Source organism: Hylobates moloch, unplaced genomic scaffold (genome assembly GCF_009828535.3).
Source record: "Hylobates moloch isolate HMO894 unplaced genomic scaffold, HMol_V3 SCAFFOLD_2, whole genome shotgun sequence".
In the NCBI taxonomy this organism is placed as follows: Eukaryota; Metazoa; Chordata; class Mammalia; order Primates; family Hylobatidae; genus Hylobates; species Hylobates moloch.
This window is the reverse complement of record NW_026652277.1, coordinates 90,572,242-90,584,440: the sequence shown is the minus strand read 5'-3', so window position 1 is coordinate 90,584,440 and position 12,199 is coordinate 90,572,242. Positions and strand designations below refer to the sequence as shown.

The 12,199-nt window shown below is 45.2% G+C and overlaps 2 pseudogenes; both read left to right on the top strand.

The window, feature by feature from the left end:
* The first annotated feature begins 2,725 nt into the window (after positions 1–2,725).
* Positions 2,726–4,206, top strand: LOC131382706 (small ribosomal subunit protein uS2B-like; annotated as a pseudogene).
* A 109-nt stretch (positions 4,207–4,315) lies between these two features.
* On the top strand, positions 4,316–6,369 carry LOC116810113 (eukaryotic translation initiation factor 3 subunit E-like; annotated as a pseudogene).
* The last annotated feature ends 5,830 nt before the right edge of the window (positions 6,370–12,199 follow it).

The following is a 12,199-nucleotide window of genomic DNA, read 5'->3' as shown; positions in this document are numbered from 1 at the left end:
AAGCCGAGGCAGGAGGATCATTTGAGGTCAGGAGTTTGAGACCAGCCTGACGAACATGGTGAAACCCCGTCTCTACTAAAAATAGTGAAAAAGAGCTGGGCATGGTAGCTTGCACCTGTAATCTCAGTTACTCGGGAGGCTGAGGCAGGAGAATCACTTGAACCTGAGAGGCAGAGGTTGCAGTGAGCTGAGTTCACGCTACTGCACTCCAGCCTGGGCAACAGAGTGAGACTCTGTCTCAAAAAAAAAAAAAAGAACCAGATACTGCTTTCAGGATTTAATGCCCTGAGAAGGATCCTGAAAGATGATGCAATCCTACTACCAGGATGGCTCCCAGAATCATGGAAAAAACAGTGGCCCACACTAAGTGAGGTAGAAATACCAAAATTGTAGCAAAAGGTAGATGAATGAAAAGGCTCGGAAAAGTGAGGATGCTATAGACTATATACTGCAAATAGTTGGAAAATCCACAAGAGGACCCAGAAAATATATTACTTACCAAAGCAATAAGAAACGTTCTAGTGAGAATGTCAGCAACACCGCTAAGTTCAGTAGTGGCTCTTCTCTGAGAGCCGGGACTTGCAGTAGGAGATGCTGTGATAAAACTGGTCTCTAATTGCAGTTGCGATGATAGCCACTATCCCCCAAAGGCCAGTCAAGGCCACTTAACCCTCAGATGCCAGCAAGACACAATCATCATAACAAGTGGCAAGTCAGCTTCACAGAGGGACCTGACTACTAGAGGGTTATTAAATGACTAAGGAAAAATATCTGGGCAGCCAACAAGGGTACTGTTCAATCTGTACATCAGAGAAATCAAGGCTAGATGGTTAGGCTGGAAGCAGTAGTCTCATGCTCCCTTGCCCAGTTTCCAGACATACGCCAGTTTCCAGATCTGAAACTCAGTGACTAAAGGAGAGGCCAGATCCCCAGGAGAAGGACCTGGCAATGCTATGGCAGTACATAGTAATGGTTCCCTATTCCTTCCCACAAAGGAACCTACAGTCATTTACTTCAGGTAATATACACTGGGAAAAGAGAAATACCCAAACATCATAGACTCTTGGACACAGGTCCCAGTTGACAATATATGTAGACTCAGCATCATCTGCCACTCCTCTTAGATGGAGGACATATGGGGTCAAGTAATAAAAGGAGTCCTAAGATCTAGCTCACAGTGGGCCCACTGGGTCCATAACCCATCTAGTGATCATTTTCTCAGCTTCCAAATGTATACTTGGAATGGAGATTCTTGGCAGCTGGCACAACCCTAATATTGATTCTACTCCTCTGGGGTGAAATTAGAGTGGAGAAGGGCTAATGAAGCCCTCTGAAACTGCCCCCACCATCTTCCTGATCAAGACCAAATCAAATCCAATATTACATCCCAGGGGGAATGGCAGAAGCTAGTGGCACCCTTAAAGACCTAAAGGATAGAGTTAGTCTTCATCATATCTCCATTTAATTCACCACTCTGGTGCCTGCAAAAATCAGATGGATCCGAGAAGATTGCAGTGAACTGCTGCAGACTCAACCAAGTGGTGGCACTAATTGCAGTTGCTGTGCCAGGTGTGGTGTTTTTATTAGAAACTGATTAACACAACCTTAGATATGAGATATGCAGCCACTGATCTGGAGAAGTAAGTATTCTCTTCCATCCCTATCAGAAAAGATCAGAAACAGTTTTCTTGGGCCGGGCGCAGTGGTTCACGCCTGTAATCCCAGCACTTTGGGAGGCCAAGGTGGGTGAATCACTTGAGGTCAGGAGTTCAAGACCATCCTGGGCAACATGGTTAAACCCCATCTCTACTAAAAATACAAACATTATCTGAGCATAGTGGTGCATGCCTGTATCCCAGCTACTCAGGAGGCTGAGGCAGGAGAATCACTTGAACCTGGGAGGCGGAGGTTGCAGTGAGCTGAGATCATGCTTCTGCACTCCAGCCTGGGTGACAGAGTGAGACTTCGTCTTAAAAAAAAGTTTTCTTTGAGCAGGGCGCAGTGGCACACACCTGTTTTCCTAGCTACTCAGGAGCCAGAGGCAGAGGATCACTTGAAGCCAGGAGTTTAAGGCTGTAGAAGGGTATGATGGCATATGTGAATTAGCCACTGCACACCAGCCTGAACAACATAGTATAGTAAGACCCCCATCTCAAAAAAAAAAAGGTAATTACTGACAGGTGGTAGAGGTAGGGAGTGTTTAGATAATGGAAAAGCCTAGCCTAGTAACACAGCCTTGTAAATGGTCTTAAAGTTTTCAGCCCCAATTAAACCTGAATAGATTAAAATATCCAATCATTTCTTGCATATCAGAGACACACTCAGTACAAAAGGACATAATCCTTTTTCAGCCAAAGACAGACAAATGAATTAGGCATAAGAATAAAATCTAGGTCAGGCACAGTGGCTCATGCCTGTAATATCAGCGCTTTGGGAGGCGAAGGCAGGCAGATCACTTGAGGCCAGGAGTTAAAGACTAGCCTGGCCAACATGGCGAAACCCTACCTCTGCTAAAAATACAAAAATTAGCCAGGCATGATGGCATATGCCTGTAGTCCCAGCTACTCAGGAGGCTGAGGTGGGAGAATCACTTGAACCCGGGAAGCGGTGGTTGCAGTAAGCGAAGATTGCACCACTGCACTCCAGCGTGGGCGACAGAGTGAGACTCCATCTCAAATAAATAAATAAATAACTAAATAAATAAATAAATAAATAAAATTAAATAAATAAATAAATGAATAAAATCTGGGCCAAGTACAGTGGCTCCTGTAATCTCAGCACTTTGGGAAGCCAAGGCGGGCGGATCATTGGAGGCCAGGAGTTCAAGATCAGCCTGTCCAACATGGCAAAACCCTGTCTCTATTAAAAATACAAAAATTAGCCAGGCCATAGTGGCTCATGCCTGTAATCCCAGCTACTCCAGAGGCTGACACATGAGAATCACTTGAACAAGGAGGCAGAGGTTGCAATGAGCCATGATCACACCACTGCACTCCAGCCTGGGTGACAGAGCAAGACCCTGTCTCATAACAAAAGAAAAAAGAAAAAAAGCGGCCAGGCACTGTGACTCCCACCTGTAATTCCAGCACTTTGGGAGGCTGAGTGGGGCGTACCACAAGGTCAGGAGATGGAAACCATCCTGGCCAACATGGTGAAACCCCATCTCTACTAAAATACAAAAAATTAGCCAGGCGTGGTGGTTCATGCCTGTAGTCCCAGCTACTCGGGAGGCTGAGGCAGGGAAATTGCTTGAACCTGGGAGGCGGAGGTTGGAGTGAGCTGACATCATGCCACTGCACTCCAGCCTGGTGATAGAGCGACACTTCATCCCCCAAAAAAAGAAAAGAAAAAGAAAAAAAGCTAGCCTGCTGTGCTACCCAGAGAGGGGTCCATACAGTGTTGTTCTGGATTCCTGTTGTAACTTAAAGGGAAACTTTCACAATGTCCAGAACCCTTGATGTCCTCAAATTTCTTGCAGCAGGAACTCACTTAGGTGACACTAACCTTGATTTCCAAATGGAACTATAGTACATCTAAAAATGAAGGTGATGGCATCGATATCATAATCTTTTTTTTTCTAACAAGATCCAAAGTCCACAAATATATCATAAATCTGAAGAGGACCTGGGAGAAGCTTCTGCTGGCAGCTCATGCCATTGTTGCCAGTGAAAACCCTGCTGATGTGTCATATCCTGCAGGAATACTGGCTAGTGGGCTGTGCTGAAGTTTGCTGCTGCCACTGGAGCCACATGTATTGCTGGTCACTTCACTTGGGGAACCTATGCTAACCAGATCCAATCATCTGCCACCCACATCTTCTGGTGGTTACTGATTCTAGGGCTAACTATCAGCCTCTCTCAGGGGCTTCTTATGGTAACCTACCTACCAATGCTGTATGTAACAGATTCTCCTCTGAGCTATGTGGATATTGTCATCCCATGCAACAACAAGGAAGCTCAATCACTGAGTCTAATGTAGTGGATGCTGGCCCAGGAAGCTCTGTGCATGTGTTGCCCCATCTCCCATGATCATGCCTGATCTCTACTTCTATAGAGATCCTGAAGAGATTGAAAAAGAAGAGTAGGCTGCAGCTGAAAAAGGAGGAATTTCAAAGTGAATGGACTGCTCTCGTGCAAGTTTACTGCTACCCAATCTGAGGTTGCAGACTGGTTTAAAGGCATGCAGGTGCCCTCTGTGCCTATTCAGCAGTTCCCTACTGAAGATTGGAGCACTCAGCCTACCATGAATGACTGGTCTGCAACTCCCACTGCTCAGACCACTGAATGGGTAAGAATAACCACTGAGTGGCCTTAAGCTGTTCTTCCACAAGCTCTTAAACAAGATGGAAATAATGCTGATGGAAATAAACAACAGTTTCCAAGAAAAAAACGAACAGCTGAAGTGAGTGGCAATGTTTAAATAACATCTGGTAGACTTTAACATGAATGTTATTAAGCAGGAAATTATGATCTTTTAAGTTGGAACATGTAATGTTAATCCTTTTGCACCAAAATATCTCTTTAAGTCTAAATTATCCACTTTTTTTTTTTTTTAATTCTTCATAGAGATAGAGGTCGCTTTGTTGCCCAGGCTGTTCTTGGCTTCCTAACTTCAAGCAATCCTCCTGCCTCAGCCTCCCAGAGTGCTGGGATTACAGGCATGTGCCACCGTGCCTGGTGTACCCAGTTTCTGTTATCAACAGAATGCAGTGGTGTATGGTTGCTAAAGAAGGGTCCCAAGATCAGGACCTACATTAAGGTGGATTTTGAAATATTTAACATTCTGATTTTGTTTTATTTTTAATTTATCTTTGGGGGAAGGATGGGAGGGGGGTGAGGGTTGAAGAAGTAAACATTGTACCTATTGGATACAATGTTTAATATTTGTGTAATGGGCACACTGGAAGCCCAAACCTCACTATTACACAATACATTCATGTAACAAGCCTGCACATGCACCTCCTGAATCTATTTTTAAAAATTTAATTCTCAAGCACAGACTCCCTTTTTTTGGTAAGACGGCGGGGTACGACTTAACTACTCGCATCACGTACCTTTTGGATCAGCATCTAGTCTTTCCGCTCCTTGAGTTTCTCTCTGTAAAGGAGATATATAATGAAAAGGAATTATTACAAGGTAAATTGGACGTTCTTAGTGATACCAACATGGTAGACTTTGCTATGGATGTATACAAAAACCTTTATTCTGATGATATTCCTCATGCTTTGAGAGAGAATAGAACCACAGTTGTTGCACAACTGAAACAGCTTCAGGCAGAAACAGAACTAATTGTGAAAATGTTTGAAGATCCAGAAAGGACAAGGCAAATGCAGTCAACCAGGGATGGTAGGATGCTCTTTGACTACCTGGCGGACAAGCATGGTTTTAGGCAGGAGTATTTAGATACACTCTACACATATGCAAAATTCCAATATGAATGTGGGAATTACTCAGGAGCAGCAGAATATCTTTATTTTTTCAGAGTGTTGGTTCCAGCAACAGATAGAAATGCTGTAAGTTCATGCTGGGGAAAGCTGGCCTCTGAAATCTTACAGCAGAATTGGGATGCAGACATGGAAGACCTTACATGGTTAAAAGAGACCATAGATAATAATTCTGTGAGTTCTCCACTCCAGTCTCTTCAGCAGAGAGCATGGCTTGTTCACTGGTCTCTGTTTTCTTTAATCATCCCAAAGGTTGTGATAATATTATTGATCTCTTCCTTTACCAGCCACAGTATCTTAATGCAATTCAGACAATGTGTCCACACATTCTTCACTATTTGACTACAGCAGTCATAACAAACAAGGATGTTCGAAAACGTTGGCAGGTGCTAAAAGATCCAGGTAAAGTTACTCAACAGGAGTCTTACACATATAAAAACCCAATTACAGAATTTGTTGAATGCTTATATGTTAACTTTGACTTTGATGGGGCTAAGAAAAAGCTGAGAGAATGTGAATCAGTGCTTGTGAATGACTTCTTCTTGGTGGCTTGTCTTAAGGATTTCATTGACAATGCCCATCTCTTCATATTTGAGACTTTCTGTCACATCCACCAGTAAATCAGCATTAACAGGTTGGCAGACAAATTGAACATGACTCCAGATGAAACTGAAAGGTGGATTGTAAATTTGATTAGAAATGCAAGACTGGATGCCAAGATTGATTCTAAATTAGGTCATGTGGTTATGGTAACAGTGCACTCTCACCCTATCAGCAAGTGATTGAAAAGACCAAAAGCCTTTCTTTTAGAAGCTAGATGTTGGCCGTGACTATTGAGAAGAAAGTTAATGAGAATAGCAGGTCAGAGGCTCCTAACTGGGCAACTCAAGATTCTGGCTTCTACTGAAGAAACATAAGGAAAAGATTTTTTAAAAACTCTAAAAGAAAGATGAAATAATAAAACTATTCTATAAAGGGTGACTTACATTTTGGAAACAACATATTGAGTATAAATTGTGAAGAATTGGAATAAAATTGACTATGAGTCAAAAAAATTTAATTCACAAAAAAATTTTAATCCTTTTGAGCTAATTGTAGATTCACATACAGTTGTAAGAAGTTACAAAGAGGCTAGGTGCAGTAGCTGACGCCTGTGATCCCAGCCCTTTCGGAGGCCGAGGCAGGCAGATCTCTTGAGGCCAGGAGTTTGAGACTAGCCTGGCCAACATGGCAAAACCCCATCTCTACAAAAAATTAGCAGAGCATGGTGGCACATGCCTGTAATTATAGCTACTTGGGAGGCTGAGGCATGAGAATCACTTGATAGAGTGAGACTGCGTCTCAAAAAAACTAAAAAGAAAACACACACACACACACACACACACGGCCAGGTGCGGTGGCTCACGCCTATAATCCTAGCACTTTGGGAGGCCGAGGTGGGCAAATCATTTGAGGCCAAGCGTTCGAAACCAGCCTGGGCAACATGGCAAAACCCTGTCTCCTCTAAAAATATAAAAATTAGCCAGGTGTAATGGCACATATCTGTAGTCCCAGCTACTCAGGAGGCTGAAGCAGGAGAATCACTTGAACCCGAGAGGCAGAGGTTGCAGTGAGCCGAGATCATGCCACTGCACTGTGGCCTGGGTGACAGAGTGAGACTCCGTCAAAAAAAAATCAAACGCACACATACACAAATCTAATGTATCAGATATCCTTAAATGCTTCTAACACTGAAAATGAGACGAATATCACAAATTAGAATGGTTATCACATTATACATAAGTGGGTTACAAAAACTGATTTTATTATACACGTATACTTTTTAATTTACATTTGGATTCAAACTTTTTTTATTATACACTCCTGGCATATGTAACATTCAGATAGTTCTCTTTCTAGCACTATGATAATCTCATCAGATCCCAACAGTTGGGGAGGAGGACTTGATTTCAGACTATCCAGTTTGCAAATCCATATCACATATGCCTTTACAAATTATTTTGAATAGGTAATATGCATTACACAAACACTATACAGTGAAGTCTCTTTCAACCTCTCTCAGTTAATTATATCTTCCCAAAACTATTCTACGCAAACACAAAGACATATGTACTATATGTTTTTGTTTTGAGACAGAGTCTCACTCTGTCACCTAGGCTGGAGTGCAGTGGTGTGATCTCGGCTCACTGCAACCTCTGCCTCCTGAGTTCAAGCAATTCTCCTGCCTCAGCCTCCCAAGTAGCTGAGATTACAGGCATGTGCCACCATGTCTGGCTAAATTTTGTATTTTTAGTAGAGACGAGGTTTTGCAACGTTGGCCAGACTGGTCTCAAACCCCTGACCTCAGGTGATAGGCCCACCTTGGCCTCCCAAAGTGCTAGGATTACAGTCATGAGCCATCATTACCAGCCTACTATATATATTTTTTTAACACTGCATACAATACACACAGTTTGCACCTTTTTTTCTTCATTTAATAATGTATCTTGAGGATTGTTCCATTTGGCACTTCATCTAAGTACAAATTATTTTTTCTCCCACTAAAATATAGATTTTCATGATGATGAGCACTTATCTTTTCACTGCTTGTTATTTTTAAATGTGTTTTTCTGTTTTTTCATGAATATTTAGTTTGTATGCTATCTTTTGCCTTTGTCAGTAATGGTACTGCATCAATATCCTTGTACATATCAATTCTTACAAGTAGGAGTATAAATACAGGATGAAATTCCAAACGTAGATTTGCTCTGTCAAGGGGTATGTACCTTTCCAATTGATAAGGTATTGCCAAATGTCTTCCCATTGAGGTTGAACCAATTTATACACTCACCAGCCTTGTTGCTAACATTATAACACAAGAAGCATTAAAATTGATTTTTGAACAAAATCAATGTATATGCTTTTAAGTGTTCTTTCTTTTTAAAAAATCATTATTGGAAAATGCAAGCAGGAATACATGGCAAGCAGAGCCCATGCAATGGCCAGAATTCCTACAGCAGAAATGACTTCAACATTTGTTTATAAAGATTTTCCCCAAATGATTGGTTGAAATAACTTGAGTCTTCAAGGTTTTTTTTTTTTTTTTTTGAGACGGAGTTTCGCTCTTGTTGCCCAGGCTGGAGTGCAGTGGCGCGATCTCGGCTCATCGCAACCCCTGCCTCCTGGGCTCAAGCGATTCTCCTGCCTCAGCCTCCCGAGTAGCTGGAATTACAGGCATGCGCCACCACACCCAGCTAATTTTGTATTTTTAGTAGAGACGGTGTTTCTCCATGTTGGTCAGGCTGGTACCGAACTCCCGACCTCAGGTGATCCGCTCCCCTCGGTCTCCCAAAGTGCTGGGATTACAGGCGTGAGCCACCGCGCACAACCGAGTCTTCAAGGTTTGATTTTCCAAATGTTGGCTCAAACCTGCACTGAAATTCTGGCCTACAGTATCCTAGCAAAAATCTCCCTTTGCAAGATGCTGAGGTATATTGGCAAAACCGTGGATCACATGACTCCAGGAGTTTGAGACCGGCCTCGCCAACATGGTGAAATCCTGTTTCTACTAAAAATACTAAAATTAGCCGGGCATGGTGGCGCATGCCTGTAGTCCCAGCTACTCAGGAGGTTGAGGGAGAAGAATCCTTGAACCTGGAAGGCAGAGGTTGCAGTGAAGCCGACAGAACGAGACTCTGTCTAAAAAAAAAAAAAAAAAAAGGTAGAGGTCAAGGCAAGCATTCCTAGGGACCAGGTAGAACCCAACTGGAGAGGAAGATGACACAATTCAACATGCTGTGGAGGAGGGAGTGTGGGTTTTATCCAGGATCACATGGGATAAATGCAAGGACAGGCTCAAGTTTCCCACATGCATCATTTCTCAATCCCATTTTCCTTGGCAAGAGTTCTTCCCGTTACTAGGCTATTCCAATATAGACTAAGCTCTTGCCCTGGAAGGACTCTATACTTTGCAAATTTTTTTTTTTTTTTTTGCACTCCCAGGCTGGAGTGCAATGGTGCCATCTTGGCTCACAGCAACCTCTGCCTCCCCGGTTCAAGCAATTCTGCCTCAGCCTCCCGAGTAGCTAGGATTACAGGCACCCACCGCCACACTCGGCTAATTTTTGTATTTTTAGTGGAGATGGGGTTTCACCATGTACATCAGGGTCAGGATCACCCGACCTCAGGTGATCCACCTGCCTCGGCCTTGCAAAGTGCTGGGATTACAGGCGTGAGCCATCACGCCCGGCCTGCAAACTTATAAGATGTTATTAGAGACAGGATTCCACTCTGTCACCCAGTCTGGAGTGCAGTGGTACAATCATAGCTCGCTGCAGCCTCCAACTACTGAACTCAACCGATCCTCCCGCCTCAGCCTCTCAAGTAGCTAGGATTATATGGAGGAGCCACAGCCTGGTAAATTTCTAAGTAAACATATACTATTACACTCCTTACGGGGAGGAAGAGGAGGAGGGTGTGATGTCGAAGAGAGAGGATGCAACTTGTAGAGAGTAAGTGAATGAAGGGGGAATTCCGGCAAGGAATTGCCGACTTGAGGCTGACTTCATCTTTCAGGGTCCACGAGGCTGGTCTCAGACCTATTGGGAGTTCCTCTGGGCACTCCCTATATGTCTATTGGGAGTCATTTTTACTGAGAAAAACGGCAAGAAATGGGAGCACGCGGAAACCTCCAAGACTAGAGCCACCGGATGCCACCGACAGCACGCAGCTGGACCAGCACGGGGGCGGGCCTTCGTGGGTCGAGAGCTCCCTCGGGAGATAGTTGGTGCTTTTCTTTCAGGAGAAGAATCCCTGGCGGAGTCTGACCGTTCTCTGGCGCACAGCCCCGGGGGTGGGCACAGCAGCCGCCCCTGCTGAAGGGACTGACGCCGTCGACCAGCAGCCAAGTTAAACGCACTGAGCAGCTGTGTTGGAAAGAGGGCGGTTCACATTCTTTTCCAACGGAGCCGCTGACTGCGGAGCTGGGAGGGGACGTGACAGAACCCAGCCATCCAAGGGCCCCCCACCCCTCCCCGGCTGGGACCTCGGGCTGCTTCCGGGCTGCGCTGGGTGGGGTCAAGGAGCCGCCCCTCTCGGCCGCGTCCCTCCCTCACGCCCTGCACACTGGCCCTGTGTGGCCCGCGGAGCCGCCTAAAAGGGCGGAAAGATGGAGGCGCGGAGGGGGCTCGGGATTGCACGCCTAGCTCAGACCCCCAGCCGGGACCCCTCGCGCTGTTGGACACGCCAGCCTCCCGACCCTCCGGCTCCTATGGGAGGTGACAAGGACCCTGCCAACCTGGCCTGAATGGCCCAGTTTGACACAGCTCAGGTTTTCAACGAATGAGACCGTGGTGTGGTCTAGGCGGAGGGATGAGAGGAGGCGTCTCTGCTGGGGTAAGTGTGGGCGGGGTAAGGAGGGAATTCTTTTCCTGGGCTGAGGAGAACGCAGGGACAAAGAACACAGGGGTAGTTGAGTGAGCAGGTGAGGCCCTAGGCTGGTTCCCCACCTTCTCAAGATCGGAGCCACTTACTGCCTGGTGCTCTCTACGGTCTCCCGGCGTTAAATAACATCCCTTTGCTGGAGACTGTGGATTCACATCCATAATACCAGCCTCCCCTACTTATCCCCTCACGCTTCCCATGAACTAACCTTGAAGGACCCGACCAGAGCCCTGACCTCCGTCCCACACACCTGCTACATGGAAGGTGTTCTCCACATCAGTTCAAGGCAGTGTCACCCTTCAGGATGTTCAGGCTCTAAACCTTGGAGTCCTCCTCCAGATGTCTCTCTCCTTCCTTCTCCTTGTCTCTCCCTTGCACTTAACGGTTCTCTTTTCCTTCGTAGCTTTGTAGCTCATTCCCCCTTCCACTTTCCACACCACCTTCTGGTCTGTTAATTAAATATTACCTGGTTTCCACTGACACCTTCCCTGGGTTCCCAATTTAAAATCACAACACCATCCTCCTCCTCTGCTTTTTTCCTCCAAATTATATCCTCACCCAATTATGTATTATTCTCATTAATCTTGCTTAATTAATTAGCAGACATTATTAATGCCTGTTTCCCCCGTCACCACCACTAGACTATGAACTCCTAAGGACTCCTTCCTTCCACCACTGTTGTACCTGCTTCACCTATAACTGCTTGGCACATACAATGTGCTCCATAAATATTTGTTGAACAAAAGACTAGGCACAACTTAGGATTCACTCCTCCATGTGGCATCCATAAGCCCTGTATGCAGGTAAAATGTCAGTGGGTTGACTAAATATTGGAAGTGGAAAAAAATTCACCTCTTTGGTTTGCAGTTGTCTAGGACCTTTAGGCCAATGGAAAACCCAGTTTTCCTTAGAATTAAGCCAGTGCCGCCAGACTTGCCAGTTTACCATGCTTGTCTGACTGGTCCTCAGCATGGGTCATACATGTCCAGTGAATTCAAACAAAATCTTGAGAAGACACAAACCTTGCACTTCGGCTGGGCACGGTGGCTCACGCCTGTAATCCCAGCACTCTGGGAGGCCAAGGCAGGCGGATCACAAGGTCAGGAGATCGAGACCATCCTGGCTAACATGGTGAAACCCCGTCTCTACTAAAAACACAAAAAATTAGCTGGGCATGGTGGCGGGCGCCTGTAGTCCCAGCTACTCAGGAGGCTGAGGCAGGAGAATGGTGTGAACCCAGGGGGCGGAGCTTGCAGTGAGCGGAGATCCCGCCACTGCACTCCAGCCTGGGGGACAGAGCAAGACTCTGTCTCAAAAAAAAAAAAAAAAAAGAAA